Raw genomic sequence first — 19,258 nt, 5'->3', positions numbered from 1 at the left:
AAACAGATCTTGTACTTTGAACTACTAGTCAGAAACCTCTAGAACTTCGACTTCAATAAGCTTAGAGCTTCTAAAGCATAGTCTTTAAATGCCACCAACAGTATGGATACTCATTCCACTAAAGATGCTCCTTATATGAGAAATTAGTCCATAGTTCAGTCCTGAGTGATAGCTGGGGCTCCCATGTTGATCAGCTGACAAGTGTCCCTTTAGGAAAAGGAGTAGACCAGGGGCATTCTTAGGTCAACAGATGGCACCTGAACCTTGACAAATGTGTGACTACAGGATGAGTCCGCCCCTGGTGTGACTGTTAGGTTTTACCTGACAGAAGTAGGATGAATAACGGTTAGACGTACAGGTAAGAATCATTCTTAACTGCATGTACAAATTAGTACTCCCGGACAGATATTAGGGGTACCTTTGACTACCCTGACAAAGGCTCTAGACCCTTCAATGAGGGATCTTACTGATGCCTAAACAGGGAAACAACCTTTACAACGCATTCATTACATCGCACTACCTTTACAACGCAGTCATTACATCGCAACATCCTTTACATCGCATGTCATTACAACGCAGCCATTACATCGCATGCCACTACAATGCATGTCATTACAAAGCATGTCATTACAATGCAGGCATTACATTTCAAGTCATTACAACGCATAGTACCCTTACACTATCCGACACTTACCCTACTGTTCCACTCACTGGAGTTAGAATAATAATTTTTACCCCTACTCTATCCAACACTTACCCTACTGTTGCACTCACTGGAGTTAGAATAGTAGTTTTTACCCCTACACTATCCAACACTTACCCTACTGTTGCACCCACTGGAGTTAGTATAGTAATTATTTTATTTTTTATTTTTTTTTTAAAAACCTTTATTCGTGCATAGTAAAAGAACAGATACGGGCCTACAACCATCAGGCCGGCCACGATACGGTTAAGCACTGAAACAAACACTACATCCCCTGTGCATCAACGGGCAAGATTAGCAACGATCCATGAGTTATACACTGGAGAGATCCTTGACAACAGGGGAAGGAGAAATGAAGGTTAATTTTAAGGTTTTCAAAATTATTTTATCGAGGAAAAAGTCAGTAGAGAATAGATCCAAGGAGATTCGAGTCCGCAAGATAGCTTCATCACACGGGAGAGCAGCAGCATCATTAAAACGGCCATAGAAAATCTCAGACAATGAGGCGATGCAGTTATATAACAGGATAGTCACATGGGTAAATATGCACCCCTCCAGAGCCGCCCCCACTCAATCCACCCCACACCCGGACCCCGAATCGAAAAGTATAGTAATTTTTACCCCTACACTATCCAACACTTACCTTAAATGCGATGTAATGGTATGCGTTGTAATGATATGCATTGTAATGTTATAATGCGATGTAATGGAATGCGTTGTAAAGGTAGTTTCTGAAAATGTGATATAATGGCATGCGATGTAAAAGAATGCGTTGTAAAGGATGTTGCGATGTAAAAACTGCGTTGTAAAGGCATGCGTTGTAACATCATACATTCGCCTAAACATGTTGGCAAAGGACAAGTAAAGAGGATGTGCAAGACATAGATGCACTCTGACATTCTACTTTGGTTTTAATCCAGCCTTGTGTACCCAAAAGTAAAGGGAATGCCTGGGTTTGTACAAAGACTGTTTTATATAAGAATCTGAACCCCTCCTGTATGACCATAAAATATTTATTCTGATCTCACTCTCAATATGGTTGAAACCACCATGTTGGTGTCATCTTAACATGGTGGGATGGATTGTCCGATGATGAAACATGCCACAAGTAGAGGGTGAGGCCTTTCCATCCAAGTCTTTCTTGCTTCTTGTTTTCCCCTAAACACAGTTACGTTATTCCAAGAAAAATGCATGAATATATAATTTGCCATACTTGTTGTGGTTCACATTTTCTTGTAGGAGGTTATAGAGCAAATACATCTCTATCTCTCTTTTTGTGTGAGGTATTGTGCCACCGGCTGACTATCAAACACCTGGTATCTTGAAACTGGTAGTGCATGGATGCCCCCACACACTAGCTTTCAGGACTAGTCAACCCATGACCCAGGAACCCAAACCAGATGGGAAGAAAACATTATGTGATGCTTAATTCTTCCTGCTATGCTACAGTCCACACACATACAACCCAGCAAACATGAGTTTTGTACCATCATTAATTGGGGGGTTCTAATTCAGCCATTCAAGATAACACTGCGGCCGTGCCCAACCACAGACCAGCTTACATTTATTTGTGTGCATCACAGTGAGAAATGCTGAGAATAAAAATTTCACCATTGAGCACGGGGGGTGCACAGCTCTATTTGCGTGAAATGCCCCTGCCACAAGTACAAAACCAAGCGACTCCCCCCACAATTTCCCTGTTCCCATACTCCTCCAGTCCCTCTGGCCTATAGTCTCTACAGTTTTTTTTTTTTTTTTTTTCCAATCAAATCTCTTTATTACATAGTCACATGAGCTTCGCGAACACTTACGTGATCGCGAAACAGACGTCATCGCGAAATTGGGTGATACAATTTAACAATGCTTTACATTAAAAATGATTACAAAAATAGAAGTGAAAACACTATATTAGTAAATAGCTATTGTTAAACATCATATGCAATATATGTGTTTTTCTCTTTTTCAAAAACACGCCGTCTTCACGACTTTTCGGCAAAACTGGAATATACGTATTGTGATAATTCAAGACAATTTTTTTTTAAAACACAGTTATTAAACCACTGACCCACATGACAATGAGTGACACAGAGAAATACATAAATGGGTGGTGCATTATGCAGATGTTGTGTATAATATACAGTAGACATTTGGACAATTCCAGCAGAGAATGTAAATTCCCAGTACAAAGTAAGCAGATGAGTACACATTTTCCAGAAAACGGTGTACTCTTCTTAAAAAATCGAGATTCCATTCAGAGCCTAATGATCATTTTAGATAAATAAAATCTGTACATGAAACATTTACAAATATAAAAATAGCACATGCGTCAGGTAAAGCTCTACTTGAAAAAATGGAAACAAATCTTTCTTTTTAGGCTGAGTGAATAGAAACCAAAACTATTCCCTCTAAATATCCATATCGAAAAAAGATCTGAAATCCTTAAATGAAGTGAATGCATCATAAATACATTGAAGTGAAATCTGAACTTCAGTGAGTGTGATGTATGAATTCTATAATGACATCTCCTTGTAAGAGCAAAGACTATGAGTCTATCCTTTAAATATACTAAGTATGGAAATCTATAAAAACATTAGCCCCACTCAGACACCCACTTGGATACCCACAAACTCACTAACATGCCCACTCACACATCCGAAGCAGCACTCTCACAGCCACTCACAGACGCACATGCTCTGACATAACCAGTGACATACCCACAGAGGCATTCATACAGTCACTCACAGACCCATTCACTCACTCATCAACCACTTCAGATAGCCACTGACATACTTATACTCCCACTCAGAGACCCATACACACACTTATGCACCCACTAACTAACTAATGTGCTCATGCATCCACTGTGAAACATTGCAGGTTACAGTTATGGCAATGTTTTTGAAAAACCGTAAAAATTGACTAAAAAAACAAAGGATGTAGGGACGTTACAGTTAGGACATAGAATTTAAAAAACCTAAAAAATTCACTGAAAAAACCAAAGGTTACCGGGACATTTTAGTTAGGAAATAGAATTTTTTTTAAACGTAGAAATTCACTGAAGGAACCGAAGGTTAAGGGACGTTATAGTAAGGCTCTCGTTTTACTCATACAAAACCAGTGAAATTCAGCAGTTATACTTACCTGAACAAACTATAACTTATGCTCCCACAATGCATCGCTTATGACCTCACATATTACATAACTCATGATACTCTCTGTGACATCACTGATGACATCTCAAATGACATCACTGATGACCATGATGACTGATGAGGGGTGAAGGCAGAAAGTTTGGGATGACTTTGCAGAGAAGGCTAGGTCCCAACAATATCTTATTCCATAATTGGCCACAGCTGAACATTTTGCCTCACAGCATTTCAATATAGCCATGATGCTCTATTTAACTATGTCATAAAATTATGAGTACAAGCCCTTCCAAATTTGGAGTGCTTTAGTTGTATTTGTTGACATCTGCTCTTGAAAGTATAGAGTGTTTTTAAACAAGAGGCCCAAATAGTGGTAAGACTCTACTTTCCCTACCTTATTTTGTCCTATAAACTACAAACTCCATATTCTAGAACCTTCTGAGAATGTCATTACCTCTCCTTTATGCAATATCCATTGACCATTATATCTTTGCCACATAGGATGGATTGAAAAACTGACAAATTACATTGGAGTTCTATAGGGGCTAAATCCAAAATATTGGTATCTTCACCATTCAATAGACAATGTAAAGGACTCTTAACTAAACTTGGGGAGAAGTAAGTACTTGATTCAATACACTTGGCATATTGATCAAATATGGGGCTACAACACCTTTTGAACAATTGTATAGACTTTATGGACTCCCTAGATCTGTCCACCAACTATTCAAAATCACATACAATGACAATTAGATATCGGAAGGCTGCCAGAACCAAGTTCTTTGGTAAAGGGACCAAACTTACATTCCCGTATCTCAGAGTACTCTTCGATGATAGGGGGACATGGCTGGCACAAAAATCCCTGAAAAGAACACCTTATTCAGAGCGGTAGGAGTGACCTTAGATTTTGCCACTTAGTCATAATCTGGGGGTTAGGGACCACAAATCTGCTTTAAGAATTTTAAGATCCAATACAGCCCGCCCAATAGTGTTTGAAGACTCTCGGTTTGTTTTATTTATGTGGAGGTATTGATTGAAGTGGGCTACCGTTCCATCTACAGTCCACGTTGTATGATATGCTTTTTAATATCTGTCATTGCTGCTATTGCAATATTATCATGTCTTCTTAAAGTGGGATTGTATTGGTTTTAGTATTATCAATATATTTTTTATTCTTATTTAAAAATGTTAATTTTTCTAGTATGAATGATAGTTGTCTATTTGTAGTTTTATCCTGTCATTATTCTGAATGTTTTAATGTGTTTTATGAGATGTGCTTTTCTATCTATTGACCGAAATAAAGTTGAAAAATTAATGCATTTTGTTTATTGATCTCCATCACTCATTACTTAAATTAAGCTCACACCGTTTTATCCTCAAAGTAATCTTTTCTTTGGCTGCCCTTTTCTCCAGATCAAAGCCCTTACTAACCATATGCCCATAATGATCCATCAACAGATTTGACAATAAGCAGACACAGAGAATTAGTAAATCTCTATATAAATATGCCATAAACATATTTTTGCACCAGGTAATCAAATAAATAATTATATTGATAACTGTCTCATTGCAAAAAGTGTTTTTGTCTAATTTTCTTCTAAACAAAATTAAGTTTACTGTCTGCACAGTTTCAAATTTGTTCATCATAGACAATATTGAGGTCCACTTGAATTGGCAAATGGTTATTGCCAGCCAACACGCTATTAACATTCAAGGAGGACACCAACAACATTTATATGATAGAAGAGTGTAATCAATCATTGATTTAGAGATTTTTTAATTTGTAACTGCCATACCTAAATTATCACCCTGATGGCATCCATTCCCCAAGATAAGATTTAAAATCTTAGCCCAATCTACCAACAGTTGCCCTCTGTTTTCTCAGGTTTAACAGCATTTAGAGAATAGAATCAATAAGTTGGTTCTAAGAGAATGACTAATAACTACATCTCTTGCAGACTGATACCAGCCTTCGTCTCTACAGTTTTTAAGACCTTACACAAGTGTGATTGAGACATCATCAAAGAACTTATACTCTTCCTCTAAACTCTTCCCATTTCTGTTCTACCATCTTAATGCAAAACACGCCTATTTCCTTCAACGAGGTATGCCTTTTGTATTTCTTATGAAGCCTCAAACAATTGTAGCGATATCAGAATAAATAAATTACATCTTGAGACTTTCAACTATTAGAATTACTATTCAATTTTTAACCTCATGAGAATCCCCTTAGAATTTAGAATCAGGACCCATGCCTTAATCGCAGTAATTCTAAAATACCAACAATTTCCAGTGGAAATTTAATTTTGGATTCCACCCATACCCATTTCCAACATTACTATAACAGACATACATTTTGTTTAACTCTTTGTGGGGTTGAAAAGAGGTAATGATATGATCTCCATTTTGTGGAACATGGATAGCAATGTACCTAGAATGCGATGCTTCCATTTAACTCACTTAAACTTGACTATTAACTACTGTCAACCTTAATCTCCTTTCAAGGAAAAAGGCTGGTTACTATACAGAGGTATAAACGAGATTGACTGTCTATGTACTTTGTGCTGTTCAAAAGTGCAGCTACTGATAATGGTATCACAGGTCATAAAATACATGACACAACTAGATATTAATTAATATGATATTGGACCTCCATGCTAACATTTTTAGAAAAGGCGTTGGGGCTTGTGAATGGGAATCTTTATTTCACGCCACAACTCTACAAATTATATTTTGTCAGCTTGTTATAGATGTTTTTCTGTTACAACCATTTAAAATGTAAACAAGCAAACATGTAACACAAATCCAATTATCTGGAAAATATTTGTTCTCTTCATTCAAATAATCAGAAGATCATAGTAGCAGTTTTCACAAAGACAACACACTGGTTTTAAAGAGGTGAAATAGTAATTGACAAGGACTGCTGAGGATGCCTTATATGGCACTAACTAGCAAATGTCACAATTGAGTATATGGCTTTTATAGCCTTGCATAAAGAATCCCTTGTTGTGCATGTTGGATAAATCAAAGGGCTTGATTTAGATCTTGGCGGTCTTTCTGCCACCACGCCGCAGCAGTGGTCCCAAGCACTTGGCCAAGTCGTCGATCTTTCGACCGCTGTTTTTAGATGCTTTCAGGCTGATTCGCCGTTCGGGTCGACAGAGTGTTTCCCGCTGTGGTCCACGCTCACCGCTGCAGTGGACTCCAATGCTGGTGAATAGTACTCCATGAGGTCGAGCAGATTTAGGTTTCACCGTTGTGCTGGTGGTTTCCTAGCGGTGGGTCCCTCACGGAGGGAGTCCTTCGTTGTACGCGCCTAACAATGCACCATCACTATGGCCATTGGATGGATGCTAGTAGAACACACCTGAATTCCATTGGCCAAATGCAAACACCTATATACCACAGTGTAAAACACACCCCATTTCAGACCATGATCCTTTGCCATTCCAGCTCCATCACTAAATTTACTAGCAGAACTTTTGCAAGTTAAGTGAGGTTATTTTGTTGCTTTACTCTGTTTCTTGTCCCTTTATCTTCTTTCATTTATTTCCTTGAGGTTAGTTTATTTGAGTTCATCATATTTCTTTGTACAATGCCAGGCCCCAAAATTCCACATTTTACTGAGGGAGAATTGTCAGTCATGGTGGATCAAATCATAAGAGTAGAGCCACAATTGTTTGGAGCCTATCTCCAAAACACACTTGTTTCACAGAAAAAGCGGACATGGGCCAGAATAGTTGACAAAGTGAATGCTGTAGCTAACAACCTGCGCACACAGGAGGAAATTCGAAAAGGGGTGGAACAACCTGCAGGGGAGGATGTGTTCCCTGGCCTCCAATCGTTACATGGAAGCCCAGAGGACTGGTGGTGATTCTCCCAGGCCCCCTTTACAACTCATGCCCTAAGAGGAGAAGGTCTTGCAGATCGCAGGAATTCCTGGTGGAGTGGAGTTTGGTAAGTTACACTTTACAAAGTCTCACTAAACATCAATGTCCTATCTGTTCTCAACTCAGCTAATGTGTTCTGCACATATTTTAATAACATAAAAACCTCATACTAGCAGTAGGACTTGGCCCTTTTTCCCTCCTTTGTTTTCATTTTTCGTGTTGCTACAGATTCAGGGAGCCATTTTAGCTACCCCTGAAACTTCTGTCTGAGGGCCTGGAGCACAAAATGGTGGCCACCTGTGACATCACCAGCATCCACTGGAACCTACTAGCACCTTCCAGAACATTCCAGAACTCTGTGACAGTTGGAGGCGGTTTAGAATGTTGGGAAGCTAAGACAGAGTGTTGGCAGTTGGAGCTGGCAGTTGGCACCTGACTGGTGAAGAGTGAGCAGCACAACAGTGAAAGAGAAAGGAGTGAAGCAGCAGGGGTGGAAACTTGTGCCTGGAGTGGGGTCCATAAACCCACCCTTGATACTAGTCCCTACTGACGGATCCCAACCTGGAGCCCTGTGTGGGAAGAAGCCAGAAAAACCCATCCTAAGGACCTGGAAAGCAGGAACAGGCCTTAGAAACAGAAAACAGCAAGATCCTGACCTGGAAACTGGTTTCCCTGGAGTCCGGCGTCGAGTAGCCTGAGATCTGGAGCCCGAGGTGGAGAAGCGGCGCTGACTGAAGAAGCAGACGTCGTACCCGGAGCCGCCTGAGGTCGTGAGAGGGCGCCGACGGAGGTCGTGAGGAATACCAGAGGTCGAGGAGGAAGTCAACCGAGGTCGAGTGAGCGGCATCATCGGAGGAGTGAAGTCCGCCCTCCGGAGTCGTCGGAGACCGAGGTGAAGTGTACCGGAGGTCGGGAGTGAGGATCGCACTCCGGAGTCGCCGGAACCTGAGAGAATCGTGCCGGAGGTCGGGAGTGGAGGTCGCACTCCGGAGTCGCCCGGAACCTGAGGAGAGGAGCACCGGAGGTCGGGAGTGAGGATCGCACTTCGGAGCCGCCGGAAGTCGACATCGAGGCCAGGCCGGCCGACGTCATCGAAGCCGAGAGCGCCATCGGACCGGAGCCGCCCGAAGTCGACATCGAGTAGAGACTGCCCGACGCCGTCGAATCGGAGGTCGAGATCGAACCGAGGCCGCCGACATCGGACCGGAACCGCCTACCGGCGTCGTCAAGAACTGACATTGTGCCGAGGCCGCCGAGATCGAACCGGAACCGCCTCACGGCATCGACACAACTCCAGCGGCGTCGGAACATCAGAAAAAGGGCAGTAAGTGGAGTAGAGGGCGCCTAAGGCCCTGTGGAGACCTGAGAGACTGCTCTAAGGGGCTAGGGAGGTGCTGGAACCAACCTGACTGTGCCAGGGGTGAATTGGGACTAACCTAGAGAGGTTGTGTGGAGAGAGAAAGCCAGGGCACTGGTATTCCCCCCCTTGATCTACCTCAGTTTAGGCCTCAGCCTTGTCCAAGCCAGGGAGTAGTCCCCCTCAAGCCTTCCACAACCCTACAAGCTGTGCCTGGGCCAAATCAGCCCTTAGGAATTGAAAAGTGATCTGATTACATGAGAGTTGCTGTATACTTTTAATTATTTATTGGGGGCACTGTATTTATTGTGTTTTACCTATTTATTGCTTCACTATATTTATTGGTCCACAGGACTTGTTGGTGCACAATATTTATTGGTGACAGTATTTATTGCCTCAGAATATTTAATTGCCTGTATTACCTGCATTTATATTTATGTCCTTTATATTTATGATCTCCCCTATTTATTGAATCTTCAGACAGTATTTATTTGACCTGCACTATTTAAAGTTTGTATATTGTGATTGTCTTATTTATTTTTCCAATCAGCAACTAAGAGAAAAAGATAAAGAAAGATATTTTCATAATTTTTACGGTGTAGAGTCGTTTTTGGAACGGATGCACGCATGGTTATTGTATGGGTATATTGTATGCTTAGCACGGTGCCTGTTTCCTGACCACTCGAGCCAAGCTACCACAGTGTGTTCGGGAAGTCCACCACCACCCTGCGGAGTGGGAGTGGGCATTTCCAACATAATTGGTGTTCAGCGGTGGGATAGAGCTGTGCCTACGTATACTCAACAATAACTGTGGGTAGTCCATAGGCCTACACCGGGAGTTTTCTCAAAGCGGCCTTCCTAATTGTGGGTTTTTGTTTTTTTCCAAATTTACTCTGGTGGTGGGAGGAGGTATTATATAAGGTACCCCCCTGCATTGTTACTGCACAAAACCTGTCCTCTGACCTGAGTGGGCGAGATGGAGTTTGTACTAGAACATCTAGAAACGTACACTGTGGCCCAACTCAGGGAGTTTTGCCAGCGGGAGGGGGTGTACTGTCCCCCAGGAGCAAAGAAGGGTGCACTCCAAACCAGCTTAAGGGCTTGGGGGGAGGCACGCAGGGAAAGCAAGGCTGAGGAGGAAGACAGGGATGGAGAGCCTGACCCCCGCTGAGGGGGCTGAGATGTACCAACCTGAGGTGGGGAACCTGTCAGCAGGGCCCAGGACACTTTCTAGGGAGGGCAGCCGTGCCTCTAGCGGTGGCTTGTCTAAAGTGAAGTTAACAGACCGGAGGGAGAAAAGACAGCTCACATGGGACTTAGCAAGGCTGGAGAAAGAGATGGAGGAGAGAAGGATGGCGCACGAGCTTCAGATGAAGGAGTTGGAGCTGCGTGCCCTCCAGATGAGTGTGTCCAGCGAGGACACTGGTGGTAGCATACCAGAAGCTTCACAGGAGCTAGAAGTTTATTTACCCCAGGATGACATCACCAGGGTGTCTGAGGAGGCATTGGGGTGTGAACCTGAAGGGGGTAGTGCAGGGATCTCCCAACCCAGCGAGGTGAGAGAAGTGGCAGATAGCCCAGCTAGGTCCCAGGGAGAGAGGGTTGTAGGGCCTCACGACCTAACTGTAGGAAGGCGTGAGATGGGGAGGTGTCCCGAGGTGCCCCAACCGAAGTCTCAGGGCCTGGAGAGTTCCGCAAGGGAGCCCCAAGTTGGGAGCCTAGGCTGTCCCGATGTGCCCTCCAGTGCAGGGGAGCCCCTACTGTCAGGAGGACCCAGGGCGACTGTAACCAGCGCACCTGAGGTTCTGGGGTTGGCCCAGTTTCAGGGTTTAGGTCCTGGGCTGGGATGCCAGGCTCAGGGGTTGCCTGACCTGGCGGGTGGGGCCTCTGTTAATCGGGTCCCCCCGAAATTGACTTCCAGGGGTACTTTTCCCGTTAGGAGGGTGCTGAAATCTGTAAGGGGGTGCAGAGGGAGGAAGGTCTCGCCTCGGGCACCGACTCAGCCTAAGGGTTTAGACCCTAGGTTGAAGGATCAGTTGAGGGGTCAAGGCTCTAGACTGAGGAGGAAGTGTTGGTCTGAGGGTGCCTTGCAGGGTAGGGTGAGGAACCCCAGAAGGAGAGTTAGGGGGAGGAGAGCCTCGCCCCTGAAGGCTGGTCAGCCTAAGGGTGTGAACCCCAGGAGGAAGGACCAGAGGCAGTTTAGGACTGCAAGGAGGAGGACCGGAGTGGTCAACGGGCACTACAGGCCTGGGGCTACTGCCCCCCACTCCGCGAGATCACCCGGGCCAGAGACATCTGGATGGCCCAGGGGCCGGTCCTGGCCACAACTAGCTAGGGAGCCCCAGTGGGGTGGATTTGTTGGTCCAGGGAGGTTCGTTAGGGAACCATTGGGTTCCAGAGCGGAGGAGAACTTGCGGGAGCTCCTGCCGTTGCGGGCCGGCGTCCACCTTTTCTCGCCCCAAGCAGGGAAGACCATCAAGGCATTGATCGGTCTACCCTGGCTTTTGGCTGGAAGGGGGTTATGTAGGACTTGGCCCTTTTTCCCTCCTTTGTTTTCATTTTTCGTGTTGCTACAGATTCAGGGAGCCATTTTAGCTACCCCTAAAACTTCTGTCTGAGGGCCTGGAGCACAAAATGGTGGCCACCTGTGACATCACCAGCATCCACTGGAACCTACTAGCACCTTCCAGAACATTCCAGAACTCTGTGACAGTTGGAGGCGGTTTAGAATGTTGGGAAGCTAAGACAGAGTGTTGGCAGTTGGAGCTGGCAGTTGGCACCTGACTGGTGAAGAGTGAGCAGCACAACAGTGAAAGAGGAAGGAGTGAAGCAGCAGGGGTGGAAACTTGTGCCTGGAGTGGGGTCCATAAACCCACCCTTGATACTAGTCCCTACTGACGGATCCCAGCCTGGAGCCCTGTGTGGGAAGAAGCCAGAAAAACCCATCCTAAGGACCTGGACAGCAGGAACAGGCCTTAGAAACAGAAAACAGCAAGATCCTGACCTGGAAACTGGTTTCCCTGGAGTCCGGCGTCGAGTAGCCTGAGACCTGGAGCCCGAGGTGGAGAAGCGGCGCTGACTGAAGAAGCAGACGTCGTACCCGGAGCCGCCTGAGGTCGTGAGAGGGCGCCGACGGAGGTCGTGAGGAATACCAGAGGTCGAGGAGGAAGTCAACCGAGGTTGAGTGAGCGGCGTCATCGGAGGAGTGAAGTCCGCCCTCCGGAGTCGTCGGAGACCGAGGTGAAGTGTACCGGAGGTCGGGAGTGAGGATCGCACTCCGGAGTCGCCGGAACCTGAGAGAATCGTGCCGGAGGTCGGGAGTGGAGGTCGCACTCCGGAGTCGCCCGGAACCTGAGGAGAGGAGCACCGGAGGTCGGGAGTGAGGATCGCACTTCGGAGCCGCCGGAAGTCGACATCGAGGCCAGGCCGGCCGACGTCATCGAAGCCGAGAGCGCCATCGGACCGGAGCCGCCCGAAGTCGACATCGAGTAGAGACTGCCCGACGCCGTCGAATCGGAGGTCGAGATCGAACCGAGGCCGCCGACATCGGACCGGAACCGCCTACCGGCGTCGTCAAGAACTGACATTGTGCCGAGGCCGCCGAGATCGAACCGGAACCGCCTCACGGCATCGACACGACTCCAGCGGCGTCGGAACATCAGAAAAAGGGCAGTAAGTGGAGTAGAGGGCGCCTAAGGCCCTGTGGAGACCTGAGAGACTGCTCTAAGGGGCTAGGGAGGTGCTGGAACCAACCTGACTGTGCCAGGGGTGAATTGGGACTAACCTAGAGAGGTTGTGTGGAGAGAGAAAGCCAGGGCACTGGTATTCCCCCCCTTGATCTACCTCAGTTTAGGCCTCAGCCTTGTCCAAGCCAGGGAGTAGTCCCCCTCAAGCCTTCCACAACCCTACAAGCTGTGCCTGGGCCAAATCAGCCCTTAGGAATTGAAAAGTGATCTGATTACATGAGTGTTGCTGTATACTTTTAATTATTTATTGGGGGCACTGTATTTATTGTGTTTTACCTATTTATTGCTTCACTATATTTATTGGTCCACAGGACTTGTTGGTGCACAATATTTATTGGTGACAGTATTTATTGCCTCAGAATATGTAATTGCCTGTATTACCTGCATTTATATTTATGTCCTTTATATTTATGATCTCCCCTATTTATTGAATCTTCAGACAGTATTTATTTGACCTGCACTATTTAAAGTTTGTATATTGTGATTGTCTTATTTATTTTTCCAATCAGCAACTAAGAGAAAAAGATAAAGAAAGATATTTTCATAATTTTTACGGTGTAGAGTCGTTTTTGGAACGGATGCACGCATGGTTATTGTATGGGTATATTGTATGCTTAGCACGGTGCCTGTTTCCTGACCACTCGAGCCAAGCTACCACAGTGTGTTCGGGAAGTCCACCACCACCCTGCGGAGTGGGAGTGGGCATTTCCAACAGAGATCATTTGGATTGTTTGTGTGAATGTTTTGGGTTGCATCTAAGATAATAAGTGTCAATCTCCATTATATGTCACATGACGGTATGGTGCCTTTAATATTACAACACAAAATAACCCATTACCCATATGTGTGTCATATTGTAAGCGTCTGTCCCATTTTAACTGCACTATTGTCACAGGTATGCTCCACTAACCATTTCACATGTGTTGGAAAGTTGTCTTTGAAATGACTACAACTACCATGATGACCTTTTTATGTTTTGTCAAAAGAATATTACTATGTTATATTGCTCATTCCCTCTTGTCTAACATATTTCTAATATTTCTACACATGATAAATCCCTATTCAATGCTCTCTTCTGAAAATGGTTGGTATTGTTTTCTGAATGTTGTCCTGTTCTTCTCAACGAATTGAATTGATGTCACAAGGTTCACAAATCAAACTGTGTTGACACAAAAATTGTACGTTAGGAAAATTAAGTAGTACTTGCAATAATTGACTCTGCCCTGTTCACATGATGACTAATGCCAAACATCCATTCAGAATGTGTAAATGTCTGTTTTGAAGTCAGCTAGGCCTTGGAATTGTCAATTGCACATTTCACCTCTCCACTGTCTTGAGTTGACTGGTTGTGAGATGTGAGCTATGCTGCCTAAAGACTTCATAAACATTTCAGGACATCAAATTACCTGCTCATTTTAAGTTGTACTGTTTGAAATTGCAATAAGTTAGGATAATATGTTCAATACCATTGAAGCTATAATCATAATAATCTCTACCTTTTTTCATCTAGGTATCTACATTGTTTGTCTCAAAAGATCTGGATGCAAAATACATACTTTTACTAATAAGCATTTTCTTAATTTCTCAATAGGTCCAACTGCCAGAGCACATGGCCAGGGATCTGCCAGTGAAGAGACCTCCACTCCAGCCCAGGTTCAAGCCTTAGTGAAGACAACACTTCTGGTAATCTGGATGACGATGAGGATCCTGGTCCATCTTGTCAGCCTGGGAAAATGGCTCTAGTGAGTCGCACTGGGCCCCCCCGACACCTACCACCCGAGCTGTAATACCACCACTAACCGAGGCCTGCACTTCCTGAGTTCCTATTACTGTAACATCGATCATGTGCCCCCAGTCCTGGGCATTGTTGTGACCACAGCACCACCAGCTCTAGCTCACCCATGACTCAGTCGGGTGGGGCACACTGGGCCAAGTGCAAAGGGTAGTGGGGTTAGGGGTAGTGGGTGGGATCACTCTCACCCAGGCCACCAGCAACCATGTTTTGGGAGCCTATCATCAGTCCCAAGACATGATGGCCAGGTACTCACCAAGCTCCGGGAGATGAGGCAGTTGCAGAGGGAGATCAATTATCAGATGCACACTCACAACTCTTATATGGACTCCGTGACTGGGGTGCTGCAGGACATTTACATCAATGTGTGCAAGGTTTTCTCAGCACCATCTACCCCTTCTTGTGGTGCTACAACATCAGGCCCATCTACATCTGCTTTAGCCACAGGAAGGGGGCCCTGCCACAGGATGAATCACCTGCAGCCTCCCCAGGCCCTGCAACTGTGGATTTCCTGTCCTCCTCCTCCTCAATAGGGGACATCCACGCATATTACCAGGAGGTGAGGATGGCAAGACATCTGCCACCACCAGCAAGACACCCGACCCTAATTTCCTCCAGTGTGTGCCTACCATTTACTCTGTGGATTACTTATGGACACGTTTGCCTTTCTGATGCGAGTCGTATTTTGGACATTGAAATTCAAACAAGTTTGGCTCTCCAACTATGGTTTCATTCACCATGACTGACTTCTTCACTTTTTGGTTTGCTTTTTAATTTGCACCCTGTGTGATTTCTTCATGTTAGTTCAATATTTTCAACTTAAAAACTCATAGACTGGTGATGTACATCTCAATTCTATCAATGGATTTGTTCTCTTCCATCATAACTTTACAATGAGAAAAATCAAACGAATGTGTAAATATAGATTATTTGCAAGTAGGTAATGTTTTTCTCAAGTTTCCAACCTTGACTCCCAAAAAATAAATCTCAGTAAATCATCTACTACTATGTTTATTCCAGTTGACCAATAATTGTCTGTCAACATTTTCACTCCCATAACAATCCATCCATGTCACTATTCTCAGTGCCAGTTTTCATTTTTCCAGTTCCAGGCCTTGGTGTTATGGAAGAAGGGGAGATATTCAAAACAATCAGGTTGAATATGTAAATTATCATTGATTCAAGTCATCAGCTGGAGCCAGATTTTCTGGCTTACATACGGAATCCCACATCACTTACACCAATAGACAAAAGCATGCAGTACTACATTTTCTAGACACAGAATCATTCCAATCCACTGTTCCAGTATCTGTTGGGATGTCACAGCCAAGTATCAGTTGTGTGCCACAAGAAGTATGTCCTACAATGATGAGACACATCAACATTTACATACACTTTACAAACAATGAGGATTTTGACACCGTGAATGGAGATTAGCATGATTATACTTCACTACCACATGTGGTTTATGCAAATGATGGCACACATAGTGCTAACACTCCACAGAGAACACGTCCAATGTAATCTTCAAATCTTCTATTCAATCACAGTGCAAGGTGCCTTGGTACAAGATTTGTACACCCTAAGTCTGTGTCTGTCTTTCTCAGGATCAACCCATGCTCCCTTTGTACTTCGAAACAGCACCATATGCCTACAAATGTCACAACACTGAAATGTCCAAATGAAGAAGACATGGAGAAAGAACAGATCAAAACAAAAAGTTACCAATCAAATGTAACATAATAGACACATTACAAAGTCAACTTTTGGAGGACACAGTTTCATAAAACAATCAGAGATAAACAATTTAACTAAACACAGTAATCAATGTGTCAATACTTTGATCAACAAACACCTTTGGCCTTATTTTCCCTGAACTTGCCCTTCCTAACAAATTGCCACCACATAATTCTCTGATCATCACATGAAAAGTTTGTGTAACGGTGAAAGTTTAACATGTAAAGATAGACTTACACTCATGAGATGAAGTTGTCAATGCCATCCTGATGTAAGTCAACTCCTTCCTCTTCACCACTATTATCTTCATCTAACATTTCAGGATCCTCACCCGTTGGTTCTTCATGATCTCCATCCTCTGCGATTTTAGGGATGTTTCGTCGCAGGGCGATTATGTTAAGCATGCAGCAGGCCACGGTGATTTGGCACACCTTATCGGGTGAGAAGAGGAGGGCTCCAACAGTTTTCTCCAGACAATAAAATCTTGCCTTAAGGAGTCCAAAAACCCACTCCACTGGCCACCATGATCTTTCATCTGCCTCATTGAAGCAGACTTCCCCTGGAGTTGTTGACTTCCTCAGTGGTGACAACAACCATGGTCAGTTGGGATAAGCGGAGTCTTCTAGATAGAAGATTTAAAAAAGTGCCCAAAAAAGTAACACAATTTCATATTATTAAACTAGCAATAGTCCAAACAATATTATGAAAGATTGTACTGACCAACAAGCCAGGCCCTCTCAGGTCCAAGTTGTAACATTTGTAGGTGTATAGAGTTGTTCTGTAGTACAAAGGAATCATGGGCAGAATCAGCGAAACGTGTACAGACGCTTGTGATGTACAAATCCGGTAAGCAGACAACTTGCACATTGATTGAATGGAAGTGTTTCCAGTTCCAGTAGACCTGATTGGCATGTGGTTGTACTAAGGCATTAAGTGTGCCCTCAATTGCTCCATCCACATGTGGGACACCCAAACCATAAATTTCCCCCTCTACATTGGCTAAATCCTGCTGCCATGGAAACTGAATGAAGCTGTTGATGTGTCTCATCATTGAAGAAATAACTTCTTGTAGCACACCACCCACTGACAATTGGTTGTAACATGCCACCAGATAGTGCCACAGTATATTGAAAGGATCCTGAGGCCACAAAATAAAGTCCTGCAATGAGATTGACAGTTGGTGTAATAGATGTTGGATTTAATTACAGGACCTGGCTTCAGCTGATGACATAAATCCAGTATAGTTTGCTAACTCAACCTGAACTTCTTGAGTTTCTTCCATGGTGGCAAGGTCTGGAAATGGGTGGCATTCCTGAGGCTGTTGTCACCTCACTTTCCCAGGGTTCATATGTCTGCATTGGAAAAACATTTGGGGGTAGGTGGAGAGATCTGCAAACTGACCCAGCTGTCCAGGCTTTTGTTGAGCTTTTCCATGGCTCAGAGACCCTTCCACCATCTAAATACAGCAAGAGGAGGACTTTGGTGTGCAGGTTTCGGCGCTCCACGTGGGGGGGGGGGGGGGGGGGGATGCAGCCCACAACTGGAACAGTGCAAGGATTGGGGCCTAGAGAGGAGGAGTGCAAGGTCAAGGAAGAGATGCCGAGGGCTGGAGAGGTGGGACAGACAGAGTAGCCATTGGAGACAGCAGGGCCAAAGGATCTTAGTTTGGCCACGGACCATGGTGGAGTTGAGATCGGCTGCACCTCGCCCTCTCCCTGCCCCACCAGTACATATCGCCTACCCGCCCCATTCCCTCCCCAAATCTAAGGTTGCTTGAAATCAGCATCAGGGCCTACAAGGACCATCAGCCCCCCCGCAAGCCAAAAGTCTTCAGGCAGTCCCCACTCCTCTGTAGGTTCCCTAGGTCCCACGGTGACCGTGGAGGAAGGGCGGCTTCACAGACCATCGGGCAGCCATGGTAGTGAAACAAAAGAGAGCAGGAATCAGCAGGCCCGTGAGAGAAAACTGGGGCAGGGCCGCAGATATTTGGGGAGTCCCTGTGCAGTGGTGAGAGGAGACAGGACCCGGGGAAGCCTCCGGACCTGACTGATGTATTGGGGCTCAGAGAGAAGCAGCGGGGTAAGAGAGCCTGATATCGAGAACTAGGCTGCGGCACTGAATGCTACAGGGAGGCAACCGGCATTAGGTCGGTGAGGCTTGTGTGGGTTTTATGAGTCGACTTCGATGGAGACCTCCTCTTGAGGGAAAATAAATGTATGTGCATCAACAAGTCAAAAGACCCCTATGTTAGTGATTATCCTCTCTGCTCATTCTACGCTAGGAGGGATGTGCAAAGAGGACAGATACAAAAACTTTATGAAAGGGTAGCAGTCGTCCGATCTCCTTACTCACAGTTTGTAGGCACTTCCCGTAAATCAACCTTTGGGAAGGGAATATCGTAGGACCTGAAGAATGATTGGAATCCATGGCTTATAAAAAGTCAAGAAATCGCACAATCTTCTTGAAGAGACTGGACACGGTGCAGTCTCTGAGAAAGAGCAAACAGAGATCTGCACATATAGGTGCTCTCCCAGGCATGCAAACTATATCCGAATTCTTCCCCTCTTACTCGTCGTCGGGGGAAAAAGACAAAATTACAAAAGGAAAATCTGAACAACTTGTAACTAGAAAGAATGACATAGGAGAAACCGACGCTGCTTCACAAGCTTCACATACACCACAAGTTGATGCAAGTATAGGAAACAAGTTTTAGATCCCTCCTTAAAAATACACCAGTAACGGCAAGCTTCTCAATCTGCTCCTATTATGGATTATACATTAATTGCCTTACATAAACTTAAGCCAGCACCCTCACTCAGTGGAGGCCAAATTACCAAAAGAGACACTTGAACTGTCTAACAGTACACCCAGCAATCCAAATGACCTA

This window comes from Triturus cristatus, chromosome 5_1, assembly GCF_964204655.1.
Source record: "Triturus cristatus chromosome 5_1, aTriCri1.1, whole genome shotgun sequence".
Lineage (NCBI taxonomy): Eukaryota > Metazoa > Chordata > Amphibia > Caudata > Salamandridae > Triturus > Triturus cristatus.
This window is presented reverse-complemented; position numbering follows the sequence as displayed.